The sequence below is a fragment of the Copidosoma floridanum genome, unplaced genomic scaffold (genome assembly GCF_036245765.1).
Source record: "Copidosoma floridanum isolate Cflo_tuat_1 unplaced genomic scaffold, Cflo_Japanese_pri ptg000021l, whole genome shotgun sequence".
Taxonomy (NCBI): Eukaryota; Metazoa; Arthropoda; class Insecta; order Hymenoptera; family Encyrtidae; genus Copidosoma; species Copidosoma floridanum.
The window spans coordinates 3972718-3986169 of record NW_028321898.1 but is presented as its reverse complement, the minus strand read 5'-3'; the positions used below and the strand labels follow the sequence as shown (position 1 = coordinate 3986169).

At 32.3% G+C, this 13452-nt stretch overlaps 1 protein-coding gene across 6 annotated transcripts in view; it reads right to left on the bottom strand.

Moving 5' to 3' along the window:
• Positions 1–13452, bottom strand: part of PIP4K (phosphatidylinositol 5-phosphate 4-kinase) — a 541345-nt gene that overhangs the window by 254844 nt on the left and 273049 nt on the right. The gene's annotated exons all lie outside the window — the stretch shown is intronic.

The following is a 13452-nucleotide window of genomic DNA, read 5'->3' as shown; positions in this document are numbered from 1 at the left end:
TTAGTACAATTTTTGTAATTCTGTGTCTCATACGGATTATTTAGTCTACAGCACAAATATGTTAGCAAATGCTATCTTGCACGATTTTACATCCTTTGAATTTTTTTCTTTCCATGTAAACCTTTACTCATTCTTTTGTAAATTTGCCTTTTTTTCAAATCACACACTATTTTAATAAATTTTCCAAGATTTCTTATTTACTTTTACAAAATTCACACATTCTTTTATCCAATATTTAACCAATATATGTTTCTGCCTTCTAGAATACCACATTTTACTTTAGATACGTAACTTACATAAATATCTTTGGTCTAATTATAATCAAACCAAATAATCCAATAACCCAATAACCTCATAAAAACAGTCTATTTAAAATTTTTTTTTAAACTTTCGTCTTTTTCTACCCAAGAATCTTAGCCTCACAGCTCAATGTACTCCTAACTAGATAGTAAAAAAGCATCGATCTCCTTTTAAAATTTTCTTGCGACACTAGACGAGTAGTTGAAGCATCCAGTAAGAACTTTTTTTTTACTACGACAAAAACTGTTGGAATCGCTTCGTAATATGACCCTATTTATGGAAAAATAGTTTTGTCTGAAAAAGTTGACCACTCTATTTGTTATTAAATAAACAGTGAAAAATAAACGATTTTTTTCTTAGAATTTCGCTTACAACTTTTTTGTGATGGTTGAATTGAAAAAATAGTGATGGATAATTTGATTCTCATTCGATTATGTATCGATGGGCACCGGTTGGATGATATAAATTTTTTCGCCAATTTATAGTGCAAAAAAGTTCAAAAAGCGGGATTTGAAATTTAAAATTTGATACAATCATAACTTTAACATTTTTTAATAAAAATGCCTGAATATTTTGGATTTCATAGCCCCTATCATCATCTTTAACTACGCTCAAGGATATTGTTGTAATAGAAGAAATTATGTCAGAAAACGATGAATCATTTTAAAATTCAATAGGCTGTCCTAATTGTAAAAATGCATGAAGACCGATGATTCCGGATGGATTGTCTTAAGGATATAAAAAACCGATGCTGTAAAAAAAATTTTTTTTTTTCATTTTGACCCCTATTTCTCATAAAATTTGATTTTGCAGTACAAAAAAATTGTTATAACTTTTTTTTTTTTGCATGTAGCGGAACGGGACCAAGTTTACGTGAAAGTGTATATTTTTGTACAAATTAAAAAAAAGGTTTTGATCAAATGGTTTTCGCAATAGTTATTAATAAATTAGTATTTTTGCAATGGTTTACAATTTAATTTATGTTTTGACTAGGACAAATTATTTTATACTTTTACAACATATCTTTCATCACATCACGTATCTTTTAGACTTTTAAACGCATAAATAACAAATTAAAAAAAAATATTGTCTTATACGCTCAAACATGCAATTCCAGTCCCTGAACGTTGGGTAGCATGTATTCAGGGTCCCGTATGGTCGTTTAAGTACAAATATTCTCTTAAAATTTAATATTATTAAAAATGTACATGATATTTGTATAAAATATATAACTATAATTTAAAATGTTTATACAAGTTTATAAACTCTTAACAGTGGAATACTCTAGGAACATGACTACACCGGGTAAAAGTCACAGTCAGTTGTAAAAAATCGGTACAGCAAGTTTAGATGATTAATTAGAAAGTATCTTTTCATTAAAGTAAATAACAGCTGCGGGGCGCTTGAGACAATCACTGCGCCCTGTTAATAGTACCCCGTAGGATGGATCACTGAATCATCTGAGGGGAGCTCTGCAAGGGGCCCGCATGAAAGACTCGCACACAGTGTTGTTAGGGGAAAAATAAATTTTGGAAGCAAAATAGGTCCCTGATATGGCAAAAGTTGATAATAGTCCTACACTGAAAAAGATTCAGCGTGCTGGCTATACTCTAATATGAGTGACAGCAGCGCCCCTCTTTATGAGTGGATAATCCGCTGAAACGGAGTAACAGAGGCGCTTTTTACGCGTAGCGCTACTGTGTCGACCACTATGCATTACTACTATACGTATGATCGGAGTAGAGGCTACTCCGATTTGGAGTAATAGTTAGGCTGTGTTACACATGCTAAGGGTGCAGAACAGCACCTGCCGAAGTATAAGAAACCGTGAGAGAGAGAGAGAGAGAAAGAGAGAGAGACAGAGGTCTGCCGAAAAGCAATTCCACAGACCTCTTTCTCACTCCCACGGTCTCTTATGCATTCGGCAGGCCTCATTCTGCACCATGTAATTAATTTAATTTAATTTTTTTTTAACTTCGCAAAATAAATCGAAACAATATAATAACGGTAAAGTGGGCAGATATGTTTTTTTTTATATGGATTTGAATTGATTAATAATTCAAGCAAAATAAAGATTTGATACCATTTTTTGTATGATTGCGATTAAATTTAATTTTTGACTCATTTTTAAGAACATTAAACACCTCGCACATTTTTAAAACTTGTTTTAATGCAATAGTTTCTAACAAATTTTTTTTTGAACTAGTAGAGATCGCATTAGCTTTTAGTTCTCTATGTCTCGATTCAAATCGCATACTCCAAAAATGTATACAAGGACCAAAATATTCTAGAATTGAGATATAGTGAGTTAAAAAGAGAAATTTCCGTTTTAATTTACCATAAAACTTTAAATAAAGTAAATTTAATTCTTTCACGAAACTCTTGGAAACATGGAATCATATTTGAGAAAGAACGTATCCATAGTCAAATTTAATTACAAAACTAAAAAACTAACACTGAACTAAAGTGATAAGCTCACGTGTTCATGATGGATGCCGAACAAAAAGAGTAACGGCTACTCAGTTGCAAACATACTCGATAAACCCGATTGACTAATGTGGTCGGTACACTTAGTCAGAGCGTATATTACGTCGATCGGAGTAGCTGGTACTCCGATGAAAAGTATAGGTGCTGCCATGTCAAATATGAGTAGCCTCTAAACTTGAAGAGTAGGGGGCGCGCCGAATCTTTTTCAGTGTAGAAATCAAAATACTAAACACCAATACCAATAGTCAAGTGCTGTCAAGAAAAACCAAAGCCCTTCGAAAAGGCCCTTGTGAAGAGTGTCAAGAAGGAAGATATTGTGTTCATATTTTTAAGATATTAAGTTTCGATTAAAAATAGTGGACACAGTGACTTATGATGCTGGCTAGTGGCCACCATTTTCTTCTAAGCCAGAAGTCTTTGACATACAGACCTATTATTCTCGTAAGAAGCACTAGGTCTTTGAGAGTGAAAGCACTATCACAACCACTTTTTCCAAATTAACAATTATGAGTTCAACATTTATTTATGGCTATGATATTCATTAATTAAAATTTTATAAATCACTTGCCTCTCGAAGGCATAAAGACGCAGTAGCTTCACAAAGATATCCAGGCTAAGAGAGACAAATACACAGGTTTTTGATACTCTTTGACGTGTGTTGTTAGTTGACGCAAGTGCGAGCATGCTTCTACACATACTGGGTGTGTGCGTTTGTTTAGGAGCTTATTACAATAAATAAATTATTAAAGGTAAATAAAGGATAATTTTAAAAAATAACTTATACAAATTTGCAAAAAAATCTGCGTTTATGAAGTAACGGGATCACTGCATACTAACAAAACTTAAAAAATAATAAGCAAATTCTCGCAGCATATTAGATTAACTTTCACAAAATATTCTCAAAAAGAAAAAAAGTTCTGCTGTGATTATCAAACTTAAGCATTTCAGATCCATAACCAACGACTTTTTTTTTACCGGGTTACCATGACAGCTCTTAGGCCAAATCGCCGGGGCCACCCACTCGCCACCTATGTGTGGGGGTGTATTGCCGCACCCATTCTCCAACCATTTTACTGATGTTATACCTAATCATATATATATACAAATAAGCCGAGCCCTTCCAGTGTGCCAAAACGGTCCCATGACTCGAGCTCGGGCGCTCCCCCTCTGTGGCTTCCGAACGTTCAGTGCTACCACTGAACTGTAGAGAGTCTACCGTAAGAGTTTGGTGGGGCCAACGATTGACACGTCACCGTTTAATGCTATATTGAACGCATACAGTCCAGTCTTCTGCCTGTCAAAGGTTAAACTCGGGAATATTGTACCTCAAAAATGTGGTTCAACTCAAATACTTCAATCACCTAGGCTGTTTTAATGCCAAATCGTTTTCCGTGTACAGCTCTTACACTGTTTCATATTTACCCAGGCCCGAAAACCTGTGGGGTAAGGAAAAAACCCTGGAATTACTCTGAAGGAAAATTCTACAGAAAAACCAGCCCCGAAACAGCAGGGGTTACATAGAAATTTTTTCCGATGACAACAGTTTTTGAAAACATCTGTATTCACTGGGAATCAAACCCACAACCCCTAGAACAGCGTTGTATCAGTAACAAGCACGCTTACGACTAAGCCAACGCCACCGCCGCTCCTCCATAGCGAACAACTGAGTTTTAAAATACTTAAAACTAGGCTTTCAAAGTTCAGAATACTCAGAAGATAAATAAAAATTGGCAAAGCCAGTGCTTCATGATACTTAAAATAAGGCTAGCGAAATGTAAAATCAGTATTAAATAAATAGAAGCTGGCCAAAGCGGCGACCTTAAATTACTTCATATTAGGCTCTGAAGCTTTCAAATACATAATAAATAAATAAAATCACGGTCAAGCGAGCGCTTCGAGTTGCTTAGTACAAGGTTCTCAGAATATGAAATGTTTAACAAATAAACAAAAGTGCATACAAGCAAGCGGTTTTAATTACTTCGGACAAGGCTCTCAAAATGTAAAATCAATAGTCAATAAATAAAAGCCGGTTCAGCAAGTGCTACAAAATACTTGGTATAGGCTCTTAAAATTTAAATACTTAATAAATACACAACAGTGCTCACAAGCCAGCGCTTCAAATTACTAAGTATGAGACCCTCAAAGTTTAAAATATTGAGTTAATAAGTACAAACATGGATAAGAGAGTGCTTCGGATTAATTGGCATTAAAATATTTTGTTGAGCTGTAGTACAGTAAATTATTAAAGAAAAACGTGGCCAAGTTAGCACTTCGGATTACTTGACATTAAAATACGATCTTAAAATCTACATTACTCAGTAAATAAGCAAAAGTGAATGCCAGCAAGTGCTTCGTATTATTAATTATTACATGATTAACGTGTTGTTTATTGACTGAACAAAAAATCGTGTAAATAAGCATCGGGTTACCAGGAATACGCTGGTTAAAATTTTGTTTGCATATTAAGTAGACAAAAGTACAGATAATGTAGCCTAATGGGTAGTCAGCAATAAATTGAGTTAAATTAAGATCAATAAGTACATATTTCAAATGTTTAAAATATTTGAAATAAACTTTAGTATTTAGAAATGTGCGGACCGTGCACATAGGGTAACTGAAGTGAGATTTGTATGTATGCACGCTTTCCTGTAGTTAATTAATATATATATATATATACATATACATGTATTATAGTGCTCTACGTCCGGCTCCTTTAATAAGGGCACTACTATGGGCACTTAGCATTTGGGAGAAGGAAGGAAAGAGGGATGGGAGGTCTCCCATTACTGGGAGGGGGTAGGGGGAATAAGGCAATTTTTGCTGCGAGAAGATCGCCTAAGCCCTCCTCGAGGAGCATTGCGTGGTGAAAAAGCATATGTGAAAGTCACAGAGGTACTTGCCCGAAAGTCGCACTGGCCGGGAATCGAACCACGGTCTCCCGCTTGCCAATCCACGACCTAGCCGACTAAGCCACTGCACGCTCATTAGTTAATAATTAATAAGTAATTAAACCACCTCATATTTTGGAACACAAATAAAAAAATTAAAATAGAAAAAAATAACAACATCAAATGCTGAACTCATAGTCTTTATAAGTCCACAACAAAGTGAGTACACAACTAAGCTAAAACACGCCATGACCGGATCATCTAAAAACATCCATATATTCATAGTATGTTCCAGAGCTTAACTTGTGTAAGCTTCCGTTACATAAATTATAATTTTAATTTCACACAGATTGTACTTACTTAGATATTTTACTTTTCCTTAATGTATGACAAAAATCTTTAAACAGTGGGCGTGCAACCAGGACTCCAGACATAAGAACGTTGAGTTTTTGTTTATGTTTAAATTAATAATGAATGTAGATGTACGATTGCATTGGGGAACTGGTGGTAAGCTGCTGAGGATTTAGTTGATACAGGTAATAAACAAAAGTACATACAAGTGAGCGTATTGGACCTCTGAAGATTAGTGGTTTAGGATTTCACTGATTTCTGTAATAAACAAAAGTAGACAAGCGAGAGTATTGGGTAATTTGTTATGAGTGGTTTGGGATTTTGATTATTTAGTAAATAAACAAAACTGCTGAAAAGCGAGCGCAGTAAGTTACAGTAAATAAGCTGCTTGGAATTTAAGCAGTTATAGGCAGAACGTCATTGAAGTACCATTAACTTTATTCCGCTAATTAAGATTAATTACTGTGAATTAGTTACAACTCGTACATCAAAATCAATGGCATGAAGAACCTTTGGCACCCTGGGTTATCCGAAGTTAGTTATTTGGGTAATATATTTTCAGGCTTTGCGTGCTGTATTTCCGAGTTTTAAACATTTAAACGATGCGCAAACCTCTTTCCGATCAGAAGCTTGCTTCGCACAAGCGTGTACAAGTTTTTATCTCGATCTGGTACACTGCGTATAATTTAAAAACTAATATATTCTTAACAAACGCCAAATTTTATAACAATCTACAATCAATAAACAAAATGAGCGGAATTCTTTGAAGGAGTAATTGATTAAGATTGGATTGTAGAATTTTGTTTATATTAAAATGAAAATTGAGAAATTGTTTACAGTTTAAATTCAACTTCTAATGTAAAAGTTAATCAAAAAGTAAAAATAACGCTTAAAAAAAGTAAAATAACTATTAAAAATGTTCTTTGAACAAAACAAAGCTTAACAGTTGCTAAAGAAAAATTTTAAATGAGTACGGTTAAAAAATATAAAGGGACAATAAGTAAACTAAAAAAAAATACGTTTTAAACAAACAATGTAAATGCTCTATCCTGAACAAATTATTTTAAAAAAAACACCAGTGAAAAAATTCTGTTTAAAGCAGGAGTCATGAAAAAGTCGTATCGTCCATACAGCTCACCAGTTACTCTAGTGTACGGGGAAAAAGGGAAAAAAGAATAACTGTGTATTGACCATCGTAAATAACACGAAATTATAATTTTTTTAAAACAGCCGTTTCCTAGCATAGATACTCTTGTTGTACGTGTAGAGAAATGTATTGACTTTTCGAAGTTAAACACTGATTTTGCCTTTTGGGTATATTCCTTCACGAGATGAAGATAGAGATATAAAACGACTCTTGTGACTTATCATGGTCACTGGAAATCGAAATTTTTATCTTTTGGCTCGAAATCAGCTCCAGCTATATTTCAGCATATTCGTCTCGATCGAAACAAGCTAATAAATAATCACACAGATGCAAGTTTGGAAGAAATAAGTAAAATATTCAAACAACCTCAAGAAAATGGATCTATTAAGCTGGTATTTTGTATTCCACAAAAACTCATTGCATCTCATAAAATAAGAAGAAAAATACATATTAAATAATAAGCAAAAAAAAAATCATTTTATATTGGCAATATTATCCAACAGGTCGAAAATCTGAAATACATACAGATTATGACTCTACAAAATTTCAAAACCAAAAATTGTAAAGATACAGAACTCTTTCATGCTATAAACTATATTTTGAAATTTTATTTACATATTTAATATAATCAAGATAAGACTATAAGGATGATTATTTATGATTTGTTACTGTTGTCTACTTCGGATAAAACTGGATTTTTTTAAAAACAAAGATGATGAATTTCGCAAGAGTCAAAAATATTCTGAATAATCAAAAATATAGAAGTTAAGTTAAGATAAAGAAGTTACCTTAAGGACCTGCAAAATATGCATAAAAAATTAAACAAGATTCAATAATTTTTAAGCTTTGTTATCACAAGTAGGTAGGTCTAGCATCAAAACTGTTAGGGATAATATCGTAGGATACAATTGGAACTTTAAGTGGAAACGGATCCCTGAAAAAAATTAACATTTAATAGTAGACCAACTTGATACGCATTATTTTTCACATCAAAAACACATGTTGCACGAGATTTCACTAATCTTGAAATCTCGTGCAAAAGCAACATAAAAACAGTTTTAACAGATTAATATCCGAGGATGAACTCCTCAGAATAAAAAAAATGGTAAAAAGAAAAAAATGTTTTATTTGTTGTTACAACAATGGAAAAATTTTTTTTTTGTTCACAAAATAATAGAAGTAACTAATCGTTGGTAAGGGAATTTCGAAATTTTTTTTAGTTTTCAGTCTTAAGGGTTTTTCAATTAATTTTAAAGAGTTAAGTTTACTATCTTGATATAGAAAAATATTGTTTACTTAGTCTGCTACCTAATGTCAATGCATTTAATCCATAATCGATTTTAGCGTTTTCTTGTGTAACAAAAGGATCTCCTAAGATACATGCATTATTTATTAGCGATTTTGGATTTATGACGTAAAATTCGTGATCTGTATCTAAAAAATTTAACGTAACAATGCCTTGAGTGTGTATTCGCTGTGAAGCTATTCCTTCAAATTCAATTGTATTACCACAATTAATTTCTGTGCCATTGTTTAATGCGTTATAACTAATGATATTTACTTCTGCGCCTGAATCTAATATTACAATTTCCGAATCTTTCCGAAATCTTTCGCAACGTAACTTAACTAAAAGTGAATTTCCTATTGTTCTTGCTCAGAAGGCTCTGTAAATTTATTTGCCATTATTGATTTCAGATGCGTCATCGGATTCAAACTGGCGTCCAACTGGCGAGTTTCATTCTCGTTTTTCGAGAGTTAAGGCGAGACTCTCAGTATCGTTCTTGATTATAATTTTGGTATTGTTTTTGGTTATAGTATTGAAACGTAGCTTGTTGATGGTAAGCATAGCCTTTTGTATGAGGATAGGGATAATACATTTGTGGGTAGTAAGGTAGATAAAAGGGTAGTGGTTTAAAATATGGAAATTTTTGGAAGTTAGGAGGGTGATAATAGTAATAAGTATTATTATTCGAGGGTGGTGGTGGTGAACGGCTTAGTGGCGAAGTATTTAATCGTCATTGAGATGCGTAGCTTAGTGCGGGATGTACAATTTTTCGACCACACTCGTCGAATTTTGGTTGAGTCATCTTAAGATCATTTTTATCGTAGGTATGTGGGTAAGAATTTCTACCGTGGGTCAATGGGTCATTGAAACTGACAAACTTTTTTTGGTGGTCGAACTGCATAGAGACTGGAACAGAAATTTTTGTAACTTTCGGTACCAAAGATTCCGGAGTCGTTCAAGTAAAGGTCGTGGGTGCGGCCTTGTAAACGTACTTGGTCTGATTGTATACTGGTGGGCAAGTGCGTTTAGTAAGTAAAGCAGCTTCTAAAGCTTCGTGAATATATTTAGGTTTCAAAAGTGCTATATTTAACTTCCACGAGTCAAGTAAACCGTTCATAAACCTTTATAGTGCTAATTTCTTAAGTTGTCGTTTTTGTATTGTCTTAAGTTTGTCATTATTTGATTCAGTCAAAAGGGCTGGTAAAGTAGTTTCTGTGAGAGAAATTATTCTATGATAAAAATTTCAAACTGTTTCATTGTAGTGTTTAAAAGATCTGCCATATATTCATGATACGATTTGAATGGTGAAAATTCTTGTTTTAGATATTTTTATAACTGATTAATCGATGCAAAAGTAGAACCTATTAAACTCTTTCCAGCATTTCCTTTGAGTCTAGAAATAATTGAGCAAAGGTACATAGGTTCTTGAGCGGCTGTTATTGGAGTTCGTCCATTTTCTACGTCTAGTAAAAAGTCTTTTAAGGGAGTCAAGTATCCGTCATAAAGGGTATATATTAAAATGATTGATTTACGCTTATTAATGAATTAGTCGCATTCAATCGTTGTAAAACATTTGAAAACTGTTGCATAAGAGGTTCATTCACTGATAAGTTTTTTCCATACTTCCGGGCATTTCGTTGTAAAACATTTGAAAACTGTTGCATAAGAGGTTCATTCACTGATAAGCTTTTTCCATACTTCCGGGCATTTTTATTTTTATTTTTATTTCTTATTTTTTCATATATAATTTATTTAAGTGGTTTTTTTTTTTTTTTTTTTTTTTTTGAACAAAAGAAAAATTTAAAAAACCCACAAGGGATGCGAATTTGTTATGACCAGACTTGTTTAGAGTATGGTGTTAACCGTTTTATTTTAATGTCATTTGTAGGTTTTTGAGGATTCTGCTCATGTGAGCTTTGTTTATTCTTTTCAGTGAAGCAAAATATTTATTTTAATAGTATAGATAATCATAACTAATGTTTAATGTTTAATTCTTATATTCAAACGATTTTAAATAGTTTTTTTTTAAGTACAATCTATTCAGATCACTTTAACAAGATTTTAGTGTTAATTATATTACTGATAAATAACTTACATCTATCACTAATTGCTGTTACTGCTGCTTCGGAGTTCCCTCATGCTTCGTGCAGTAATTTTCAGTGGTTTTTTAAACTGCGCAAATGAGTTCGTGGCCAGTAAGATGTTGCGGTTTCTGCTTTTTCTGCTATTGCCAGAACCACTTTTGGCGGGCCTCCTCCATTGTACCTCGCTCCTTAGCGTAGTGCGATATGATAGATGTTCTCGAACTGCACCCGAGTTATCTCAGCCAACACGTTATGCCCTAAGTGTATAAGGTACTCGCGAGTCAAGAGCATATTATGAATTTTTTACCTTAAAGCTGATGCACACACACACGCATGAGCTCGTATGAGATACATTTGTCATATTAGCATACTGAATGTACACAATGTGTCTTATATGAATTTTATGGATGAATTGCGTTTTTACTTATTATGTGGTTCGTCTGTATCAACTCGGGTATAATAGTCACTTTTTACAATCTTCCATAAAAAAGTACGTGAAATTCACAGAATTTGTTTTATCAATTTCTCATTTCATAAGCACCCAGAGTTATTAAGACTTTGCATACATTTTTAAAAAACATTTTTAAAGTTCTGCACCAATTTTAGTTAAAAACTGACTTTTAATTGCTTGAGGTAATCAACATCTTGAATATTGATTTCACAAAGACCCTTTTGTGACCTTTCGTTGATACTGTATTTAATCTACCTATGTCGTACTTCCCATTTTTCTTGTTTTTTTACCTAAATTTTTAGTCGATTGATGAAAATACGATTTTCTGGGATATTGATACACTTTGAAGATTTCGCAAAATCATCAATTCTATTCAACTCAAACCAATCTGTAGGATGCGTTCTGTATTCTCTTTTTAATTTTATTTTTCTTCAAAAGTTAATTGTTGTTTATTCTCAAGGTCCACAGCGTGATTAAACACTTTGTGACTCCTACGACAAATTGGCTATTTATGTTATCTCTATGCTGATTTCATAGGGCCTAAATATCTACAATCAAAATATTTTAAATTTTGGCTAGAATTTCATCACCAAAACTGTTCAATGTTTCTATTTTAAGAAATGCTCTATTATCACCTTTATAAATGTAGCCGTACATGTTTTTTATATTTCAAACAGACGCACAATATTTAACGTTTATGTGGCATCTGTATTTCACTAACAAAATTTCATCATATCGTACAACCATCGAATTATCAACTGTAATTTGATGTTAATGCAAAGTCTTAAATATAGATGATAATCTAAAATATTATTTCTTCTTATGTATTTAGCATGACCATTTTTTTAACGAAGTTATATCAGCAAACGGTTTAGGATACTTTTTGATACACTCATAATTGGATCTATTTTACGATGGGCTTTGCTAAGTTAAAAGACCATGCGTTTAATAACTAATTTTGTGAGTTTTCTATTAATTGAAGGTAAATTAACTAATATAATTTTATTAATCTATTTAGGTAAAACTATTTTATTGTTGAATGTAGTGTTATGAGAAAATATGCACGTGTTAAACGACGTTTTAAAAATTCTATAGTATAAACATAGACTATTACTTTACCGACGAGATTTTTTCATGTACTGTCATTTCAAATTGAATGTAACTTTGTATCAAAAAATTTATTAGTAATGTCAGGAATATCATTAGAAAAAATATTTTTCGACAATAAATTACATAATATATTTATTAAAGGCTTTATGCGTTAAAAATAAATAAATAAATCCAAATTTCATTAGAAATTTTCAGCAAAGATAATACTTATCTGTTAATAGAGGGTTAGCACACAGAGGGCGCAGGTAAGCAATCCCAACTTACATATATATATATAAATATATATACAGTAGACACGAGTGCGTGCGTGTGTGTATGTGTGTGTGTGTGTGAGCAAAAGTGAGTCTTAGCTGCCCCCCACGACCCTTTAGCTTCTCCTCAATTCAAACAGTTCCCATCCTCATTTTTCCATATGTTTGTATCGACAAAAATACGTTTCAGTTTTTCATTTAATAGATTACAAATGTTTTATTGTCTTTATTTCAGCATGTATAAATGGTTTTCTTGTTCAGCAGTTTATTGTAGTCCAGAAAAACAAAGAAATAATTAACTCAAAAACCAAATACTACCATTCTTAGGTTGATACGAAGAATGTATTTGAATACCGTTATTTAATATACAAAATTTCTAAGAATTACTTCAGTTACTTTATACGTTGTTCAATTTTGCAACACTCAATGCAAATGTAATGCAGTAAAAAAAAAACAATTTATTTGTTGTGAGCAGTAATCTAAAACAGCACCTCCTGCACAGAAAGAAGAACGCGATTACATAGCCCGTTATTGGGGTTATGAGCTGTAAACTTTGTTAGTGGTTTTTTGTAGTTTCAATGCATTATGTTACTTTAAAGGTGAATTTTCAGTGTTAAGAATTGGTATTAAACAGAAAACAGTTTTTGTTACATTATTTATTCATTTATTTTTTAACTATAAAATATTAGCTGTAATCTATTAAAAACAAATTTCTGACGCGTAATATCGATACTTTAAGTATCAAAAATGCACTAAAACTACAAAAAATAATTAACAAAGTTTGCAGCTCATAACAGGCATTGTAATTGTATTATCCAGCATCGCATCCTTCCTGCCAAGCAGGTGTCACTCTTTCGGATTACTGCATATAACGAATAATTGAAAATAATAAGGTCAAGAATGTCCTTTTAATTTTTAACTAAAAAGGTTTACAGCTAAAAGTCCATTGTACATTTATGATAATATTATAGCTATTAAAAAAACATTGACATTGAAAAAAAAAAAAAATTGTCATAATTTTTAGACTTAATCACACTTTAAAAAATAATATGTATATAAACATATTCTAATTTGCGTTAATAACTGATAACAATTGAA